Genomic DNA, 23,075 nt, shown 5'->3' on the forward strand with positions numbered 1-23,075 from the left:
CTTTACAAAAACCTGCAAAAGCTGCAAGTCTGAAACAAAAGCAAGCCTGGAAAATTACTGGAAAAGCTCAGCTGACACTCAATATTTGCGCAAAGAACAGATGAATCAATAACAGCCAGGAATTTAGGGAGAGCTGATTTGAATTTCCACAAATAAAGCATGACCAATAGCCAATGACTTCACTGCATAGATTGTATCAGGTCCCCAAACCTCCTTTCATGGAAGAAAATCTTCCATTTATGTTGTGCAATCACGACCACGCACTGCAGTCTAGGGATGAATCAAGCTGACAGCCAGCAGCCTGTAGGGAACCTTTAGCTGTCAGTACTTTGTGGTTCAGCTGGTCAGCTTTGCCACACATGGACAACTAGGGCACTTCACATCTAATCTGTCAGCATCAGGTCAGTGATGGCTGACATTCAAACAGTGGCCCTGTGGTGAGTGAGTTATTTTACCTGTTTTCCAATACTTTTAATTAATTTAAGGTGTATTCAATTACTGTTTTTACTGTTCTTAATGATTTTTAATAATAATTCTATCAGAATAATTTAGGACCAGTTCAAAGGCCTTTGAGAGTGGTTCACCATATCGTTAGGGTATTCAAGGGGAAGGTGTGGGGGGCAGGAAAGGGATAGAGCACACAACCTGAGTCCCGCCCGTAGATCAACATCTGCTACACCTCACAGAGCAGTCCTCATGAGCAGAGAATCAGCTCACTTGGCCGGCCACATCTGGAGCTGTGTCCAGGTGCAGCAGCATGGCAGATGCTGAATCAAAGCAGCAGGCTGGGTCCAGCAGGGTTCAACCCAGAGAAGCACTTTTTACTGTCTAGTCACAGTCGTATAAAGAAATGAGACAGCCCAGAAAGGTTCCACAAACAACGATTGCCAAATAATTGTTTGGAAATGCTAGTTGATAGGACAAACGTTAACCAGGATATCAAGAAGACTTTTCTGTTCTTCAAGAATAGTGGAATAGGATCTTCCAAATCTACTTAATGCCCACAACGTACCCTAGAAGTTTGATTTTATTCATTTGCAGTGTGCTGTATGGATGCTACATTTGCCCTAATGCAATGAAAATCACCCAAAACAGTAACAAATTGGGACAATCTTCCTTTTAAGAAATTGCCATCATAGTTTTCTCCCATCTGGAAGCAACAGCACATGATTTGCAATTTCACAGACAATAGCTGCTTGCCATATAGGAAAAAATGAACAGGGAGATGTAAAAGGATGGGGGGGGGGGTGGAGAAACAAGTGTTGGGGGGGAATCAGGGCAAGGGAGAAGTTGCGAAGGGGAAATTAGAGGGGGAGGGGTCAAATGACACACTAGTCCTTGATGGGATTCCCACGGTATGGAATGGTAGGTTAGTCCCCTGTGCTGATATTGATCCACTGTGACTGCAACAATTGGGCCACAGGTTGCAGTGTTTTGCACTGAGGTGCACATAAACTACAATCTTTTATTAGTGTGCAAAGGGGCAACACATCAAAATGAATGTGGGGAGAGTCAATGAACATAAAATCGCAGCCTCACTGAGAACCTTTTACATCATGTTAGTTTCTCATTTACTGTATGATTTGCTTCTTGTTTAAAAATGAAGTTTGAAGGTCACAAACTTCTGATCTAATTTCTGAACGTATGTCAATTCATTATGTGCAAACTATGATAGGGAAATGAGAGCCACACATAGAAGGATACGGACATAAAGTGAGCAAATAAGATTTGTCTACGTGGGCAAAAAGGTCGGCATGGATGTAGGGAGCCAAAGGGCTCATTTCTGTGCTGTACAACTCTTTAACTGTCTGGTTCTATAAGAGTGCTGCCATCTGAGTTAAGATTAACACCAAAAAATTAAAGGTATACCAAAAAGGAGGACTATTTCTGTATTGCTTCATCTCTGAGAATAAAGATTTGTTATTACCTGTGGGCTTGTGGGAGAACAAACAAAAGGAGTTGAGGTCTGCGTCAACTCTCCTGTACAAAGCTCCAATGCATGACCAGACTTGATCTCCATATCCAGGCCTTTGGCACGCAGCCTGAGCCATTCTTTAAAAAAGTGATTAGCGTTTGAGATCATGTGATGTCGTGCTGGATTTAGCTCTCCAGTCTCTATGGCTTACTCCTGTATACAAAGGTTTAAAGATTTATTACTTTAGCAAAGGCGGAGGTAATGTATATAATTAGACATCAATTTCTTTACTTTTTTTTAACTTTTGGAGGGATCTGGGCATTGCTGTCCTTATTTCCCATCCTTAAGTGCCCTTGTCAAGGTGGTGGTGAGCTGCCTTCTTGAATCATTGCAGTCCTTCTGCCAAATGTGTAATGCTGAAAAACAAATAACACTGCTCAACATAACCAGAAAATGCTGGAAATACTCAGCAGGCGGGCAGCATCTGTAGAGAAGAAACAACGTTAATTTCAGAACTGGAAAAGGAAGAAACACAGAGAGGGTGGGAGAGGAATGGATAGGACAAAAGGAATATCTCTGATAGGGTGAGGCCAGGGTTGTCATGGAGATAAGCTGATGATGAAGTTTTGTGACTGATAGGTTAGTAAGGGTTGTTGGAGAGAATGAACACAAAGAAAGAAAGGAATGCAAACCAGAGGTGTAAAAAAATGCCCAGCATGTCAGGTGGTGCTAGTGGAGAGAAAAACTGACACAAATACTATAGATGGATGACTGTCCACTTCTGACAGAGACAATAAAAGTGAGTTACCTGACATTGTTGAATTCAATATTGAGCCTAGAATGCTGCAAATTGCATAGAGGGAAGATGAGGTGCTTTTGCTCAAGCTTCTGCTGAGCCTTGTAAGAAAAGTTCCAGAGGTCATGAACAGATCAGTCAGAATGGGAATGGGATGGAAAATTAAAGTGGCAGGCAACTGGATGCTCAGGGTTGCCTCTGTGGATGGAATAGAGTTGCTCTGCAATGCAGTCATTGCAAGCACTTCCATTCAGTCGCAGGGTTAATCGAATGTGAAAGGCAGATGGGTAGATTTTCTTGTTTTGAGGTGGTCATTGCCCAGCTTTTCAATGGCCTAATTGTTGCTGGCCACTTCTTGGTCCATGCCTGAATGAAGTCTAGGTCTTGCTGCATGTAGGCATGGACTGGTTCATCTGTGAACGGAATTGAACATTGTGCAATCATCAGCGAACACCCCCAGTTCTGACCTTTTGCAACAATGCAGCAGCTGAAGATGGTTGGGCCCCAGACATTGCCCTGAAGAACAACTGCAGTGATGTCCTGGGATGGGATGATTGACCTCCAATAATAACAACCATCATCCTATGTGCAAGGTATGACTCCAGGCACAGAATGTTTGCCCCTTGATGCTCTTTGACTTCTGTTTTACCAGGGCCACACTCAGTCAAAGGCAGTCACTTTTCATTACACCACTGGAATTCATATTTGCATCCAAAGTTGTGGTGAAGTCCAGAACAGCATGGTCCTAGTGAAACCCAAGTATTGGTGAGCAGGTGCTGCTTGACAACACCTTCTACTGCTTTGCTTATAATAAAAATTAGAGTAATTGTGTGGTAACTAGCCAGATTAGATTTGCCCGTATTCCTATGAAGACAAAATACCTGGGCAACCTTCCAAATGTGTGTGAACATTGGTTATGAGTACTGCTGATGGCTGATGATCTCACCCACATCTTGTGCTATTGACCAAAGATGAACTTCTCCACTATAAGCTTTGTCCAGCATTTCGGTCAGTGCTTCAGGAATGTTTGCAGATGTGTATGCAGATGTCAACATCGGTCCATGTTGTGCATGTGGTTTGGTGTGACAGGAATGCTTGTCTCACCAGTGTAGAGAAATGAAAACAAGAATTGGTCATCTCAATAGGCTGAGCGTGGTGAAGGAATAATTGGAGGATAGGCACCAAAATCTACATTCACTTCAGTTTCTTAGGGGTTTTAATGCTGCTAAAAGGGACTTAGCCCAAGTTACTAGAGAAAAGGCTAGGATTTGTTTTCAACCACATTAGGGACTGGCTTTTATGAATAAATTGATTGTGTGGTTAAGCTTCCAATATTAAGGAATATAGCTGTCTAAGTACTTAATACAGTTGATTATTCCAACCACGAGGGAGATTTTCAATGTCCCAGAAAATGAATGTAAGCTCATGATTTAAGAAAATCCTGTTTCCGGAAGCAAAGTCTGAGCCTTGGTCCCCCCTCCCGCCCCCATGTAAAACACTTCCAGTTGCTGGACAGTCTGCAGGCTGTATACCACTCCCATAAGTGGGAAGTTGACCTTGCATTACATAGTGAAGTCAGTTAGGTGCAAGAGTGCCTGAACAACTGCAGACCCTTGTGACACCAGAGCGTGGATGTTAGGCAGCACAGTGGGCACAGCCAGTAGAGGCACTGCCTCACGGTGCCAGAGACCCGGATTCAATTCTGACCTTGGCTGCTGCCTGTGTGGTGTTTGCACATTCTCCCTGTGACTGCCTGTGTTCCTACTGGGTGCTCCATTGTCCTCTCACATCCAAAGACATGTGACGTAGGTGGAGTGGTAGAATCTGGAGGGAGTTGATGAGCATGTGGGAGAATAAAAAATGGGATTAATTAGGGTGGTGAATGGATGCTTGATGGTCTGTGGAAACTTGATGGCCCAAACGACCTGTTTCTGTGCTGTATCTCTGTATGATTCTATGTTACTTCTTACCTCATCACAAACGGTAACTGACCTGTGTAGCGACTCACCGTCCGAGCAAGCGAACCGGCTCGGTGGTCGGGTCATGTGTCGTCGGAGCAGCGAGGCCCAAGATGGCGTTGGGCCTTCGTCTTCCCCGAGCGACAGGGAGAACCCGCGCGAGGGAAAGGTTTGATGACGTAGCGTATACGTCATTTCTGTTTTCGGTGGGCAGGAACAGTCTCTCTTAAAAGGCCCACGCAAGGCGGGAAAATAAACCAGTTCTTGTTCTGCAACCCATCGACTACTGTCTTGTTTTCACATCGTGGTAGCAGCCGCTACATTGGTGACCCCGATGGTCCAAACGGATTTTGGACCCTCCACAATGGACGACAACGCAGCAGCCAATGCAGTGACACTCAAGCTGCCCACATTTTTGGGATGCTTTATCCCAGCATCTGGTTTCGACCAGGCCGAAGCGCAATTCCACCTTCGGCAGATCATCTCCGACTCCACAAAGTACTACCATGTGGTCAGCTCTCTGGACCAGGAGACAGCCGCCCAGGTCGGAGACTTCATCCAGTCTCCTCCGGAGGAGGATAAGTACCCAGCTTTCAAAGACCTTCTGATTCAGACCTTTGGCCTCTCCCGTCATGAGTGCGCCGCCTGCCTGCTTCATCTCGACGGCCTGGGGGACAGGTCCCCATCCGCCCTAATGAATGAGATGCTGGCATTGGCTGAGGGACACAAGCCCTGCCTAATGTTCGAACAGGCCTTCCTCGGACAACTACCCGATGACATTCACCTGCTGTTGGCCGAAGCCGATTTCAGCAACCCACGTGAGGTAGCTGCCCAGGCAGATGTCCTGTGGAAGGCCAAACGCGAGAGTGGGTCGTCTGTTGGCCAAATCGCCAGGCTGCGAGTCCAACGCCTGCTAAACCAGTCCCAGCAACCAAGCGACCACACCCCAGAAACACAGATGACGACACTGGCGACCAGCTATGATTCTACCATCAGAGGTGGGGCGCAGAGGCCCATCGATGCCGCCCACCCTGCAAGTTTCAGGGAAACGTCAGGGCCAGCCGCCGCTGACGGCTACGATGGCTGGCCGCCAACACAGCCTCCTATTCATTTAGGACAAGCAGTCCGGGCGGCATTTCCTCATCGATACTGGAGCGGAGGTCAGTATTTTGCCCCCGACCGGCCGCGACACTCGTAACAGGCAACAAGGTCCTGTACTCAATGCCGCAAACGGCACAACGGTACAGACTTTCGGTACCCGTACACTTCAATAATAATTCGGCGGCAGCCATTTTACCTGGACCTTTACCCTTGCTGCCGTTGCCCAACCACTCCTGGCAGCCAATTTCCTTCGGGCCCACAGCCTGTTAGTCGACCTGCGAGGGAAGCTGCTAGTGCACTCCAGAACTTTCCAAACCTACCCCTTGGGAGAAGCCAGCCTACCAGCCCCGCGCCTGGACTCCATTTCCCTGTCTGGCAACGAGTTCACCAAGCTCCTAGCTGAGTTCCCATCAGTTTTGGCACCTCAGCTTACAAATTCAATGCCCAACCACAGGGTGCAGCACCACATCATTACCACAGGGTCACCCCTTCATGCCTGAGCACGACGACTACCTCCAGACAAGCTCCGCCTGACAAAGGAAGAGTTCCGTCGCATGGAGGAGCTAGGGATCATTCGCAGGTCAGACAGCCCCTGGGCCTCCCCCCTGCACATGGTCCCCAAAGCCACCGGTGGGTGGGGGCCCTGCAGCGACTACCGCAGGCTGAATGACGCCACCACCCTGGACCGCTACCCCATCCCTCACATCCAGGACTTCGGGGCAAACCTACATGGGGCCCGCATCTTCTCCAAGGTGGACCTCGTTCAGGGATACCACCAAATCCCGGTCCACCCGGATGACGTCCCCAAAACTGCGATTATCACCCCATTCGGCCTCTTCGAGTTCCTTCGAATGCTGTTTGGCCTTAAGAACGCCGCACAGACTTTCCAGCGGCTGATGGACGCGGTAGGCCGAGACCTGGACTTCGTGTTCATTTACTTAGATGACATACTAATCACCAGCCGTGACCGCCAAGAACGCCTTCCCCACCTCCGCCAATTGTATTCCCATCTCTGTGATTTTGGCCTCACGATCAACCCAGCCAAGTGCCAATTCGGACTTGACTCTATCCATTTCTTCAGCCACAGAATCACCAGCGACGGAGCAACGCCCCTATCCGCCAAGGTAGACGCTATCCGCCATTTTGCCCGTCCCAACATAGTCAAAGGCCTGCAGGAATTCCTGGGGATGGTCAACTTTTACCATCAGTTCATCCCTGCAGCAGCCAGTATCATGCGCCCTCTGTTCTCGCTGATGGCTGGTAAGGGCAAGGACATCGCCTGGAACAACAAGGCTGCGGCTGCCTTCGTTAAGGCCAAGGACGCCCTGGCAGACACCACGATGCTTGTACACCCTAGGACAGACGTCCCAACCGCCCTCACGGTGGACGCATCCAACACCGCGGTGGGTGGGGTACTGGAACAACTAATCAAAGGCCGTTGGCAACCCTTTGCATTTTTCAGCAGGCACCTTAGACCACCCGAACTGAAATACAGCGCTTTTGATCGGGAACTTCTAGCGCTGTACCTGGCGGTCCGGCATTTCCAGTACTTTTTAGAAGGCAGGCCTTTCACTGCTTTCACTGACCATAAGCCTTTGTCCTTCGCCTTCTCCAAGGTCTCAGATCCCTGGTCAGCTCGTCAGCAGAGACACTTGTCCTACATTTCCGAATTCTCAACGGATATCCAACATGTCTCTGGAAAGGACAATGTCATTGCTGACGCACTTTCCAGACCAACCATCCACAGCCTGTCCCCGGGTGTCGACTACACAGCCCTGGCTGACACACAGCAAGCTAACGACGAGCTACCCAGCTACAGAACCGCAGTCTCGGGCCTGCAGCTCCAAGATTTCTTAGTCGGTCCAGGTCAGCAGACCCTCCTTTGCGACATCGCAACAGGTCAACCCTGCCCTATAGTTCCTGCGGCCTGGTGGAAACGCGTTTTCGACTCGATACATGGGTTGGCACACCCGTCCATCAGATCAACTGTCCGGCTGGTCGCCAGCAAGTTCGTCTGGCATGGCCTGTGCAAACAGGTCAGTGAGTGAGCCAGGACTTGTCTGCACTGCCAGACATCAAAAACCCAACGACACACCATGGTCCCGCCACAGCAGTTCGAGCCTACCCATAGATGATGCAGAAGGGAGGGGGGTCTTGATGATGCGGAAGGGAGTGCTGGTAGGGGTAATGTTCTCGAGGTTGTAGATATCAAGAGAGAGGATGTGTTGAAGTTGTTAAATAATACTAAGACAGATAAATCTCCGGGGCCTGACAGGATTTCCCCAGGCTGCTTCGAGAGGCTCGGGAGGAGATTGATGAACCGCTGGTAAGGATCTTTGAGTCCTCGTTGTCCACGGGGATGGTGCCAGAGGATTGGAGGGTTGCGGATGTTGTCCCCTTGTTCAAAAAAGGTAATAGGGATAGGCCAGGGATTTATAGACCGGTGAGTCTCACGTCTGTGGTGGGTAAGCTGTTAGAAAGGATTCTAAGGGATAGGATTTATGAACACCTTGAGAATCATGGACTGATTAGGGACAGCCAGCATGGCTTTGTGAAGGGAAGATCTTGCCTCACAAGCCTGATAGAGTTCTTTGAGGAGGTGACCAGGAAGATTGATGAGCGCAGTGCGGTGGATGTGGTTTACAAGGATTTTAGTAAGGTTCCTCACGGTAGGCTTGTTCAGAAGGTCAGAGGCCAAGGGATCCAAGGAAGCTTGGCTGTGTGGATTAGGAATTGGCTTGCATGTAGAAAGCAGAGGGTTGTGGTGGAAGGAGTGCCGTCGGATTGGAAGGCAGTGACTAGTGGTGTCCCGCAGGGATCGGTTCTGGGACCTCTACTTTTTGTGATATTTATAGATGACTTAGATGATGGAGTGGAGGGCTGGGTTAGTAAGTTTGCGGACGACACTAAGATAGGCGGTGTTGTGGATAGTGTGGAGGGCTGTCGGAGCTTACAGAGGGATATTGATAGGATGCAGAGCTGGGCTGACAAGTGGCAGATGGAGTTCAATCCGGAGAAGTGTGAGGTGGTACACTTTGGAAGGACAAACTCCAGGGCAGAGTACTGGGTGAATGGCAAGGTACTTGGCAGTGTAGAGGAGCAGAGGGATCTGGGGGTTCATATTCACAGTTCATTGAAGGTTGCCTCACAGGTGGAAAGAGCAGTTAAGAAGGCCAATGGGATGTTGGCTTTCATAAGTCGCAGGATTGAGTTTAAGAGCTGTGAGGTGATGATGCAGCTTTACAAAACTCTAGTTAGACCACACTTAGAGTACTGTGTTCAGTTCTGGTCGCCTCATTATAGGAAGGATGTGGAGGCGTTGGAAAGGGTGCAGAAGAGATTTACCAGGATGCTGCCTGGATTAGAGAGTATTGAATATGAGGAGAGGCTTAAGGTGCTAGGGCTTTATTCACTGGAAAGGAGGAGGATGAGAGGAGACATGATAGAGGTATACGAAATACTGAGAGGAATAGATAGAGTAGACAGTCAGCGCCTCCTTCCCAGGGCACCAATGCTCAAGACGAGAGGGCATGGCTTTAAGGTTATGGGTGGGAGGTTCAGGGGAGGTGTCAGGGGGAGGTTTTTCACCCAGAGAGTGGTTGGTGCATGAAATGCACTGCCTGGGGTGGTGGTGAAGGCAGATACATTAGACAGGTTCAAGATCTTGTTGGATAGGCATATGGAGGAGTGTGGGATGGGGGGATATGCAGGAGGAAGGGGTTAGGTAGTGTGAGGGTGGTTTGATGGATGGCACAACATGGTGGGCCGAAGGGCCTGTTTTGTGCTGTAAGGTTCTATGGTTCTAGAAGGTTCGACCACATCCACGTTGACCTCGTTGGTCCTCTGCCAGTTTCAAGAGGAGCCTGGTACCTCCTTACCATCGTGGACCGGTTCACAAGGTGGCCAGAGGCAACCACTCTATCTGACATCACAACTGATTCCTGCGCCCGGGCGCTGCTCACAACTTGGATCTCATGTTTTGGTGTTCTGGCCCACATCACTTCAGACAGGGTCACCCAGTTTACCTCCAGCCTCTGGTCTGCATTAGCGAACATGCTGGGGATGCAGCTGCACACCACCATGGCCTTCCACCCTCAATCAAACGGGTTAGTGGAACGTTTCCACCGTCATCTAAAATCAGCCTTGATGGCCCGCCTGAAGGGTCCTAACTGGGTCGACAAACTGCCTTGGGTCCTGCTCGGCATACGCACTGCCCCCAAGGAAGATCTCCATGCTTTGTCAGCTGAACTCGTGTACAGGGCGCCCCTGGTCGTCCCAGGGGATTTCATACCCGCCCTTCGGGGCCAAGAGGAACAACCCACGGTAGTCCTGGAAAGGCTACGCGAGAGGCTTGGCAACTTGGCACCGATTCCCACTTCACGGCATGGTCAAGCCCCATCCTGTGAGCCCAAGGAACTACGAGACTGTAAGTTCATTTTCGTTCGCAGGCGCACACCTCGGGCACCGTTGCAACGACCATACGAGGGGCCGTTCCGGGTCATCAGGAATAATGGGTACACCTTTATTTTGGACATTGGGGGCAAGGAAGAGGTCTTCACGACGGACCGCCTCAAACCGGCCCATTTAGATCTACAACAACCGGTCGAGGTTTCAGCACTGCGACGTAGAGGCCGACCTCCTAAGCAACGGCTAACACAGCTCACGAACTTTGGGGACCATATCACCAGTTCTGGGGGGGGGGGGGGGGGGGGGGAAAGTTGTGTAGCAACTCACCGTCCGAGCAAGAGAACCGGCTCAGCGGTCGGGTCGAGCGTCGTCGGAGCGGCGAGGCCCAAGATGGCGTTGGGCCTTCGTCTTCCCCGAGCGACAGGGAGAACCCGCGCGCGGGAAAGGTTTGATGACGTAGCGTATACGTCATTTCCGTTTTCGGTGGGCAGGAACAGTCTCTCTTAAAAGGCCCATGCAAGGCGGGAAAATAAACCAGTCCTTGTTCTGCAACCCATCGACTAGTGTCTTGTTTTCACATCGCAGTAGCAGCTGCTACACCTGGAATTTTATCCATAGCAATGGTCTCGCCCCTCCTCATCCCTTTGCTCCCAGCTCAGCACCCCTGCCTCTGCCCTCACTTCACTGTGTCAGTGTCACTCTCTCCCCTGAATCGGTAGATTCTACCCAAAAGCCTTTGCCACAACGCAAGCCTGACACTCTAGTGCAGTATGGAATCCATCTGCTTTCTGTGATGGCAGAAAAAGATCTCACTGCATGATTTTAAAGAAGCAGAGGGCTTCCCCACACTGTCCTGGCCAATACTGATTTACCAGTCAACAAACTAAGACAAATTTCTGGTACAAACTGGCTGCAGTGTTTGCCAGCACAACAGTGTACACAGTTCTGAAGTTCTTTGACTGTAAAGTGTTTGGGATGTCGTAAGTTTGTGAATGATGCTGCATAAGTACATCTCTCTTACTCTTAGCAGACCCTGTTGCAAAAACTATTTATGTCTGCACACTCTGGAACACTTCAGCCTTAAGGAGAACATACATCACAGTTACTCAGAGGCAAGATTCCATTTCACGAAGTGTCTTTACCAATCATTTATTTTTAATTATATTTTCCTTTCAAAAAGAAATTACATAAGGTCATCGAAGTACCAACCAGTCAGCCCCAAAGCTGACAGGTTACAGACATAGGTTTGTATGGATTGTCAATTTTTAAGCAGGTGCTTTGGATTTGATTTGTTTTCCTCCAATCAGAAAAGTTGTAACACTGCTGCAAAATTTTTAATGATTGCACCCACTCATATGGAAACCTTTCAGTGTTTGTATGTATTGATATGAACTAACATTCCCATCACTTGGTTTTTCTGACAGAGCTGACTGTTCAGGAATCATTTTAATCCAAACCACCCAACAAGTGGAGGGCTAAAATGTCCCAGTGACAGACCCTTGTATCAGGTTGTACTGAGCAGGTGGCAGTGGAGCCCCACCTGAATCCTCTGGGGTACTGTTGTGTATTTGTAGATTAGAGCTACTGAAGTCATTGGGCCCTGACCACAACTCTAACTGGACCTGGCAAAAGCAGGTTTAAGGTGGTTGCCCCTTTCCCTGTTGCTATGATCTTTGCTGTTGGCCTTCTACTCTGGAAACGGACTGACAGAGTGTTAATAAGGCTCATTGGCTCATTTCAGCACAGCCTTGTGCTGTTAGTGGCAGGCAGGAAATGACTTTAGGGAGGGCAGGCCTGGATTCTTCTACTGTCCAATGAGTACAGGCCCAATTTTCTCAACCTCTCATCATACATCAACCCCTCCATCCCAGGAATCAACCTTCCTTCCTTAAATCTGAGACTGATATTGGTGCAGTATTCCAAGTGTGGCCATAGTGTAAAATTGCATTGAAACCTCCCTCCACACCCTTTGCAGTAAAGATCAACATTCCATTAGCATTCCTAATTACTTACCATATCTACATGCCAATCCTTTGTGCTTCATGTACTCTGACCCCAACTTCCCTTGTAATGAAACATTTTATAGTATTCACTCCATTTGAACAGTAATTTTGTTTTTTTCATGCTTCCTTCCGAAGTAACGAAGCTCAGCTTCTTGCCCATCCCTGATCTTAACCACTCAAAATGGAGCAAGAGTATTCAGGATGACACTGAATGCCCTCAAGCCCATTATCAGGACCACAGAGAAGCCCAATGTAAGCAGCAGGAAAAGCCCCCCAAACTACCCAACCACCTGGCCTGCCTTCTGCCCCTCTGTGCAGAGTCTGCGGCTCCACATTGGCTTCATCAGCCACCTCAGAACCCATGGAACTGGAGTGGAAGCAAGTCATCCTCGTTTCTAAAGGGCCACCTGAGAAGAAGAAAAAGAGGGAATGAACTCACAAAGTAACTAAAAACAAGTAAAGCTGCCAATGCTGCTCAGTCTGCAGGGGTGATCCTGAGCTTCCTGTTACATGCCATTTTAATTCTCAATCCCACTCCTGTCTGTTCGAGGCTTCCTCCACTGCCATAGAGAGGCTCAACATAAACTAAAAGAATGACATACCTTCTATTTGAGCACTTTGCAATTCTCTGGAATAAACATTGAATTCTCTAGCTTTAGGTAAATTGTTCTCTCATTGTTTCCAACTATCATGCTGAAGCCCCTTTCCCACTTTGGTTCTTTAAAATATCCTGTAACAGTCATTACTTATGCTCCTTATCACTAGTTCAATCTAACAAATCCCACCTATCTGCACATGGTCTATATCCCTCCATTCCCTACTTGTTCATGTGTCTGACTAAATACCTCTTAAATGTTGCTATCATATTTGCTTCCACAACCTCTCCTCATGTCCAGCCTCTCCTTATAGCTGATGCACTGAAATCCAGGTGAACCTCTTCTGCACCTTCTCCAAAGCTTCCACATCCTTCCCATAGTGTGGCGACCAGAAGTGCACACAGTACTCCAAATGTGACCTAACCAAAGTTATATACAGCTGTAACACGACTTCCTGACTTTTATAGGCAACACCTTGACCGATATAGGCAAGCATGCTGTACGCCTTCTTTACCACTCTATCCACTTGTGTTGCCACTTTCACTTCCATCCCAAGATCCCTCTTTACATCAATGCTTCTAAAGGTCCTGCCATTTACTGTATACTTTCCTCTTGCATTGACCTCCCAAAATGCAACACCTCATACTTGTCCGGGTTAAGCTCCATCTACCATTTCCCTGCCCAAATTTGCAACTGACCTAAATCCTCCTGAATCCTTTGACAACCTTCCTCATTATCCACAACTCCACCAATTTTCATGTTGTCTGCAACATTTTTATCCAAATCATTTACATATATTATGACAACAGAGATCCCACCACTGATCCTTGTGGAACATCACTGGTCAGACCTCCAGTCAGAGAATCAATGACTAACATGATTGGTCTTCTTGGTCTTGGTCTTCTATGACCAAGCCAATTTTGAATACAACTTACCGACTCCCCCTGGATCCCATGTGACTTAATCCTCTGGACTATGATTTTCTTTCCTTTCTTTTATATTATATTCATCTACTAAGAGATCGTGAGATCTAAAGATTTTTTTTTATATTTTATTATTTTTTATGATTATCTAATGCCATGATTGTTCTCTTGATCTCTTTGTATTACATGTACAATCATCGATGTTATATATTAATCTGTATTAATTTGGAAACCAATAAAAAGATTGAAAAAGAAAGAAAAGAAAATCGGCCATATCTATTCTATCTGTTATAGACGACAATCTTAGAGACTTAGGCAGTGTTCCCTTCTGGTAAGCTGCCACTTAATATTCGATTTGTGTAGTCAGAGTAGTCAGTAGTGTTCACTACTCACTACTATTCTGTTGTGCACTGTAGTGTTAGTGAGACTGAGTGACGTTGTTGGTGTGCCTTAATAATATTGCTTACTTACCGTGCATTTACGCCACAGTGACGTCACTGTTAAACGAAAAGTGCGCAAGCGTGTAAATTTTAGATTAGTTTTAATGATTTTGTTTATCAGTAACGGTAATTAAACTGTCCAGTGTGTATTGCTGAGTATGGAGAAATTTCTGAAGAGAAAAGCTGACCAGAAACCGGAAGATTCTGATGACGAAGGGGATAAGGGTGACCGAAAGAAAAAACAACGCAAGTACGATCCAGAATACATTTCATATGGCTTCATCACAGTGGGGACAAATGTGGACCAACCTCTCTGTGTTGTGTGTTTGCAAACACTGTCCAACGATGCAATGAAACCAGTGAAATTGAAGCGCCATTTAACAACAGGTCATCCAGATATTGCCAGTAAGCCGAAGGAATATTTTGAGCGGTAAAAGGAGTGTACCTCAAGCAGAAAGGCAAAATGACAGCCTGTGCTACTGTAAATGAGAAGGGTCTTCACACATCATATTTGGTAGCATTACAAATAGCATGTTCCAGAAAGCCTCACACAATTGGAAAAGAGCTTATACTGCCTGCAGCAGTAGATATGTGCGAAGTTGTACTGGGAAAAGAATCCAGTCAAAAACTGAAAGCCATTCCACTGTCTGATAACACAGTAAGCAGAATAATTGACGATATGGCGGAAGATATACAGAGCCAGCTGATAGCACGTCTTCAGCAAGTCAGATTTGCGATTCAGCTCGATGAAAGTACTGATGTTGCCAGTGCTGCGCAGTTGTTGGTTTATATTCGATATTGCTGGGAAGGAGAGGCTTTGGAAGACTTTTTGTTTGCAAGGCGCTCCCAGGGCGTACAACCGGTGAAGAACTTTTCCGTGTGCTTGACACTTCTTTTGTACAATCGGCATTGGCGTGGACACAGTGTATTGGAGTATGCGCGGATGGTGCTGCCTCAATGACGGGACGGAAGTCAGGTCTAGTCGCACGAGTGAAAGAAGTAGCTCCACATGTAGCAGCAACCCACTGCATGATTCACTGTGAGGCTTTGGCTGCAAAGGATATGGATGAAAATCTTGCGGATGTGTTTTCCATGTGAATTAAAATCATTAACTTTATCAAATCCAGGCCGCTCAATCATCGTTTGTTTGAAAACATATGCCGTGAAATGGAAGCCGAGCATAAGCATTTGTTGCTACATACAGAAGTCAGATGGCTGTCACGAGGCCGCATTGTGCAGCGTGTATATGAATTGCGAGATGAACTGCTCATTTTTCTAAATAAGCATAACGGATCATTGACACAGTTCTTGACAGATGAGACGTGGGTTGCCAGATTAGCTTATCTTGCAGATATTTTCAACATTTTGAACAGCTTAAATCTATCATTGCAAGGACCTGGCTCAAATGTTCTGAAAACGCATGACAAAATCAGTGCCTTCCAGAAAAAACTCAGTATCTGGAAGGGAAGATGCGAGCAAGGCGTCTATGATATGTTTCCATTGCTGGCTGACTTTCTGACAGTGAACGAGACTAAGACAGGGACCATTGTGAGCACTGTTTTGAACCATATTCAACAGCTGTCACATTATTTCCATGAGTATTTCGGCGACGATGACACGAACATGTTTGACTGGATTCGAAATCCGTTTGAATGCATGTTTACTGATTTAACTGGACATGAGCAAGGAGAATTGGCTGAACTGTCATCTGACAGGACTTTGCGCTTGCAGTTCAACCGAATGTCACTGTTGTCGTTCTGGATAGCATGTTCCCAGGAGTATCCACTGCTGTCCAGCAAAGCCGTCAATGTTCTGTTACCATTTGCAACCACTTACTTGTGCGAAATAGCATTTTCTGCAGTCACTGCCATGAAAACCAAATACAGATCAAGACTGAATATTGAGGATGACATACGCGTATGTTTGTCGCACATACCACCACATTTGAACAAACTCTGCAGTGCAAAACAGGCACAACCTTCACATTGTACTGAACACTGAAAGACGCCGCTGGTAATTATCGGTGATTGAAATAGTCACCATTTCAATAGGGCCCATGTGCAGTAATTTAAGTATTGTATGCATGAATTATCGATTGTTTGATTTTGTGGGCTTTGGGGGTCCGCCATCTAACAAGGACATGTTCTGGGAGGCCGCAGCATGAAAAAGGTTGAAAACCACTGCTCATGACCATGCATCAGGAACATTCGGAAGCCCTGTGAATACAGCAGGAATAGAGCACTGCCTCAGAAACCCTCCACCTCTTTCAACCACCTCCTGCCTTGTCTGTTGAAAAGTCTGCAGATCCCACCTTGGCCTCATCTGGCACCTCAGAACACACACTAGAATAGAACTAAGTCATCCTTGATCCAAAGGGAACGCCTAGAAAGAAGAATTACAAAGAGTGCTGACATGCTCACTGGTATTTTGAATTACATACCTGGCCAATGTCTGTTGGGACATTGTTTATTGACTGCCTCACGCGTGACATTTGACCAAAATTGTCTGTAAACTGTTTAGTGAATCCACACTGACTCTATTATTGCAGTCAAAGAGGTTCTTGTGAAGAATTATTGGCCAATTGCAAAATTTATCCTATGATTATTTATAAATTACATTATTACAATTTGCTGAAATGTGTGTATAATATTTTTATTTCTAATTATGTTTTTGTTTCACGCTGCACATTTGACCTATCTGATGAACTTTTGAGTATTATGAAATAAGCTTGGTAAAGTAGTGTGAGGTTATATTAAATCCAGTGCAAGTTGCTCCAGATGGAATACTTTCTAATTTTGTGCATATGCCACATTTTTTTTTGTTAGAGTCAACACCCATTTAATGGATTGCAATGAGCTGATTCAGAGCAGGTTATTTTAGAAGAAAAATTACAGCACAAGCACTTGTTTACAAGACTCAAATGGAAAAAGGTGTCTCAAAGCTCTTTGCTATAAGGAGAAAAGGAATCCAAAGGAAAGCAATATATAAAACAAAAGGAAACTATGATCCACTACTGAAGGATAAACAGGAAGTTTTTAGGAAGATTTTCAGCTGGAGAACTTGTTTGACCGTTCTGGAGCAGCAGTTCCCTTTCAGGTATGATGAGTGTATTTAAAAAGCTTGTGTGTTTCGTGGGCTTTTCTTTTACAGAAGGAGCCCGGCAGCCGTTGGAGCAGCAGTTCCCTTTCAGGTACAGTGAGTGTATTTAAGAAGCTTAATAAGTGGAGGGCAACTTGAAGGGTTAAACAGAGTGTTGAGTGTCTGATTAGAGGGAGTTTGTACTTGAGGTAATTGGCAAGGACAAATATAAGGGGGAGTAACTGAAGAGGAGTGGCCAGTGTGTCAGTGGCTCAGGGTAGGAGTGGAGTTTTGAGGCTTTGGTGGGCAGGGGCAGGGGCAGGGGCAGGGGCAGAGGCAGGGGCAGAGGCAGAGGAAGAGGAAGAGCTTGCTCCCAGTGAGGTAAGGCTGGTAAGTTCCTTCAATTTAGTTAACTTAGGAGTAGGTAGTGATGGCAGCAGTTAGGGCAGTTGAGTGCTCTGCATGCAGTATGTGGGAAGTCAGGGACAACACACTTGTCCCTGATGACTACACCTGTAAAAGGTGCATGCAGCTGCAGCTCCTGACAAACCAAGTTAGGAAACTGGAGCTGGATGAACTCTGGATCACTCTGTGAGGCAGAAATAGACAGGAGTTTCAGGGAGATAGTCACCCCAAAAAGTCAGGAGGCAGGTAGCTGGGTGACTGTCAGGGAAGAGGTATAGACTGAAAGAGCAGAGCACCCCTGTGGCTGTTCCCATCAACAATAAGCATACTGTTGGTGGGGATGACCTACCAGGGACAAGTTGCAGTGGTTGAGTCTCTCCCACTGAGATGGGACCCTTGGCTAAGAGGAAGGAGGGAAAAGAGAGCAGTAGTGATTGGGGATTTGATAGTTGGGGGACAGATAGGAGGTTCTGTGGGAGAGATTGATAATCCTGGATGGTCTGTTGCCTCCCTGGAGCCAGGGTCTGTGATATGTCGGATTGAGTTCTCCACTCTCAGGAGGGAGGGTGAGCAGCCAGAAGTTGTGATCCATGTAGGGTCCAATGATGTGGATAGGGAAGAGGAGGAGGTCCTGCAAAGAGTTTAGAGAATTAAGTGCAAAGTTGAAGAACAGGACCTCCAAGGTTGCAATCTCAAGATTGCTACCCATGCCATGTCCTAGTGAGGCTAGAAATAGGAGGATCATGCAGCCAAATATGTGGCTAAGAAATTGGTGCAGGAGGGAGGACTTCATGTTTCTAGACAATTGGGCTTTCCACCAGGGAAAGTGGGTCCTGTTCTGACTAACATTCTTGTGGGTAGGTTTGCTAGTGTTGCTCTGGGGGGGTTTAAACTAGATTTTCAGGGTGAGGGGAACCAGAGTGTTAGAGCAGATAGTGAGGTGGAGGAGGAAAAAGGTCATGCGAGGACTGCAGCTATCGACAGAAATCAAAGGTTTGTACATGATAGAAATGTTCTCAGGTGTATCTATTTCAATGCAAGAAGTATTGTAGGTAAGGCAGATGAGCTTGGGGTGTGGATTGGCATGTGGGATTACGACATTATTGCTATCAGTGAGACCTGGATGCAGGAAGGGCAGGACTGGCAGCTTAATGTTCCAGGGTTCCGTTGTTTCAGACGTGATAGAGGGGGAGGGATGAAAGGGGAGGAGTGGCATTTCTTGTCAGGGAAAATATCACAGCTGTGCATAGTAGACAAGCCCTCTGGGCTGTCCTCTCTGACTCTATATGGATGGAGCTGAGGAACAGGAAAGATGTGGCCACACTAATAGGGTTGTATTATAGACTGCCCAATAGTCAGAATTGGAGGAACAAATCTGTAGTGCGATAGCAGACCGATGTAAGAAACAGTTGTAATAGTAGGGGATTTTAACTTTCCACATATTGACTAGGACTCCCACACTGTGAAAGGGCTGGATGGCTTGGAATTTGTCAAATGTGTTCAGGAAAGTTTTCTAAATCAATATGTAGAGGTACCAATGAGAGAATGCAATACTTGATCTCCTATTTGGGAACCAGACAGGTCGGGTGACAGAAGTAGGTGAGCATTTTGGGTCCAGTGATCATAATGTCATTAGTTTCAAGTTAATTATGGATAAGGACAGGTCTGGTCCTCGAGTTGAGGTTCTAAATTGGAGAAAGGCCAATTTTGTGGAAATGAAAGGATGTAGGAAGAGTAGATTGGGATAAGTTGTTTTCTGGCAAGGGTGTGCTCAGTAAGTTGAAGGCCTTCAAAGGCAACTTTGAGTGCAGAGTTTGCATGTTCCTGCCAGGATTAAAGGCAAAGTTAACAAGCATAGGGAACCTTTGTTTTCAAGGGATATTGGTGCTCTCTTTAAGGAAGAGGTGTATAGCAGGTATAGGCAACTAGGAACAAAAGAGGTACTTGAAGAGTATAGAAAAAGTAAGAAAATCCTAAAAAAAACAGGAAGGCAAAGAAGACATGGGGTTGCTTTAGCAGATAATATGAAGGTAAACCTGAAGGGGCTTCTACAAGTATAAGAGTAAAAAGATAGTAAGGACAAAATTAGTCCCCTAGAAGATCAGAGTGGTCATCTGTGTGGAGCCTCAGGAGATGGGGAGATCTTAGTTTTTTTGCATCAGTATTTACTCAGGAAGCTGGCATAGTGGATATGGAAGGAAGGGAAACAAGTAGTAGTGTCATGGAACATATAGACATTAAGGAGGAGGAGGTGCCTGCTGCTTTACAGTGAATAAAGGTAGATAAATCCCCTGGGCCTGACAAGATATTTCCTCAGACATTGAGAGAGACTAGTGTAGAAATTGCATGGGCCCTGGCAGATATATTTAACATGTCCTTAGCCACAGGTGTGGTGCCAGAGGACTGGAGGGTAGCTCATGTTGTTCCGTTGTTTAAAAAGATCAAAAAGTAAACCAGGTAATTACAGGCCAGTGAGCCTCACATCAGTAGTGGGTAAATTATTGGAAGGTGTTCTGAGATCAGATATACAAGTATTTGGACAGCCAAGGGCTGATTAAGGATAGTCAGCATAGCTTTGTGCATAGTAGATTGTGTTTAATGAATCTTGTAGAGATTTGAGGAGGTTACCAAGAAAGTAGATGAAGGAAAGGCTGTGGATGTTGTTTACCTGGACTTTAGTAAGACCTTTGAAAAGGTCCCACATGGGAGGTTAGTTCAGAAGGTTCAGACACTTGGTATCCATGGAAAGGTTGTAAACTGGATTTGAAATTCTCTGTGAGAGAAGAGAGTGGTAGTGGATGATTGCTTCTCAGACTGGAGGCCTATGACTAGTGGTGTGCCTCAGGGATCTGTGCTGGGGCCATTGTTGTTTGTTGTCTATATCAATGATCTAGATGTGGTAAATTGGATCAGCAAGTTTGCTGATGATACTAAGACTGGAGGTCTAGTGGGCAGCGAGGAAGGTTTTCAAAGCTTGCAGAGGGATCTGAACCAACTGGAAAAATGACCAGAAAATGGCAGATGGAATTTAATGCAGACAAGTAAGGTGTTGCATTTTGAAGGAAAAATCAAGGTAGGACATACACAGTAAACGGTAGGGCACTGAGGAGTGCAGAGGAACAAAGGGATCTGGGAGTTCAGATACATAATTCCCTGGAAGTGGTGTCACAGGTAGACAGGGTTGTAAAGAAGGCTTTTGGCATCCTGGCATTCTTAAATAAAAGTATTTAGTGTAGGAGTTGGGATCTTATGGTAAGGTTGTATAAGACATTGAGGCCAAATTTGGAGTATTGTGTGCAGTTCTGGTCTCCTAACTATGGGAAGGATATTCGTAAGATTGAAAGTGCAGAGGAGATTTACTAGAATGTTGCTGGGTCTTCAGGAGTTGAGTTACAGGGAAAGATTGAACAGGTTAGGACTTTACTTCTTGGAGTGCAGAAGAATGAGAGGAGATTTGATAGAGGTTTACAAAATTGAGGGGTATAGACAGTTGATGCGAGTAGGCTCTTTCCACCTAGATTAGAAGAGATAAGTATGAGGACAAGGCTTTAGGGTGAAAGGGGAAAGTTTAAGGGGAACTTCACTCAGTGGTGGGAGTGTGGAACAGGCTGCCATCTGATGTAGTAAATGCAGGCTCACTCTTGAGTTTTAACAATAAATTGGATAGATACATGGATGGGAGTGGTCTGGAGGGTTATGGACTGGATGCAGATAAATGGGAATAGTGGAATACTGTTTCAGCACAGACTAGAAGGGCCAAATGGCCTGTTTTCTGTGCTGTAGTGTTCTATGGAGCAACCAGCCATGGTTCACTGAATGGAGAATCATGGAAATAAAAGAACAAATTCACAAACATTTTATAAACATAATTAAATGTAAGGCAACTGTTGTTCAAAGGAGTCAGACGTTTATCAATTGGCCCATAATAGGTCACTGAGCATCAAGTTTACAACTACTTAGGAGAATTCAGGACATGTAATAAATCAGCAGCTCTTTGGAAATGTCTGAGAGCTTGAATTGTTGGTTTCACTCACAGAAAAATCTAAGTATTATGCTGGAAAGATCAAATAAGTCAGATTCTTTGGGTGAATTAGCAGTGGTATTCCTTGACTTGAAATAAATCATTTATTCAAGACTCTGATTATTTATCTTTAAATAATTTTGATGTACTCCAGAATAATTTATTCATTCCCAGAATGTGGGTGTTGCTGACAAAGGCAGCTTTTATTACTGTTTGCACAGAGTTGGTATGAGACTAAATCAGCATGGCAAGTTTCCTTTCCTAAAAGGCACTAGGCTTTTGGTGGTGGTGCAGTGGATAAACTAGTAATCTAGAGATCTGAGTTCAAATCCCACCACAGTAGCTGAGGAACTTAAACTCAGTTAATTATCTGAAGTTTAAAAAGAACAGCTGGTCTGAGTGATGTTCATGAAACCATCAAATTTTTGTAAACATCCATCTAGCTGCCTTTCAGGGAAGGGATCTGTTGTCCTGCTGAGTCTGGCCCTATCTGCATACAGACCCACCAATGTGGTTCCCTCTTTAAATAGCCTTAGAAATGGCCTCGGAAGCCATTCTGTTGAGAGCAATAAATACTGACCTTGTCAGAGCTGCTCATCTCCCAATGTTTGAAGTTTTTTTAAATGGACATACAAACAACCTGAATTTTATGATCCTTTTACTGAAACCAGAATGTATTCCAGTTTTAAAAAATACCAAATTAAAATCTTCAAACACTTGAATTGACATAACATAAATGTGGCAAGCTATAGACATAATTTCTATTCTGGCCTATCAGTGTCTCCAAACACCCTACATTCCAGGAGGTTTTTTATTAAAGTTCTGAGCTGCAGAATTCTGCCACTGATGACATGTATGGCTAGAGAGGGCTGTCAAACTACCTCAACAGTTAAAGTTTAGCTCTCAGACAGTGTTGTAAGAGAAAAAAACACATCCAAGCAACATAACACACAAGGTAATTCAAATTTCTTTGAACACTTTTGCTTGTTATTTATGAAGATATCTCCGAGGAAAAGTGGCTTTGACTAGATGGGGTTGTGATATCATGTAATCAGCAAGAATACAACCAAGAAAACCTGGCACCCTGGGGTAGGGCCTTTAAACCAGTAACATCACCCAGGTAAATTATCAGCTTCAATGGATCTAATTCCAAGTTCCAATGTTTTGATCCTGTATTAGTTCAGCTATGGAATTTCTGATCTGAAGGAATACTTTATATTCCAGGCAGGAAGGAGTTGAGGCCAAGATTGGATTAGAATATTAAATGGAGGAGCAAACTCAAGGGGTCACATAGCCCATCCCTGAACATATGTTCTGAGTTCACTTCAACATTAGTTAGGAGCTGTGTTTTCCAATTGCTAACTAAGATATCTCTCTTAGTCACATGTACATCAAAACACTGAAATGCGTCTTTTGCGTAGTATTCTGGGGG

General features: G+C 45.7%; 1 long non-coding RNA gene across 2 annotated transcripts in view; it reads left to right on the forward strand.

Annotated features, from left to right (window-relative positions):
• Positions 1–307: 307 nt before the first annotated feature.
• The window catches only part of LOC127572729 (uncharacterized), a 44,225-nt gene continuing 21,457 nt past the window's right edge, over positions 308–23,075 (forward strand). The window contains exons 1-2 of one of the 2 annotated variants that reach the window (XR_007956665.1): positions 318–437; positions 16,965–17,235. This is a non-coding gene — a long non-coding RNA (uncharacterized LOC127572729). Of the gene's footprint in view, positions 438–16,964; positions 17,236–23,075 lie in introns of both variants that reach the window. The other variant, XR_007956666.1, reaches the window with a different exon arrangement.

The sequence above is a fragment of the Pristis pectinata genome, chromosome 7 (assembly GCF_009764475.1).
Source record: "Pristis pectinata isolate sPriPec2 chromosome 7, sPriPec2.1.pri, whole genome shotgun sequence".
Lineage (NCBI taxonomy): Eukaryota > Metazoa > Chordata > Chondrichthyes > Rhinopristiformes > Pristidae > Pristis > Pristis pectinata.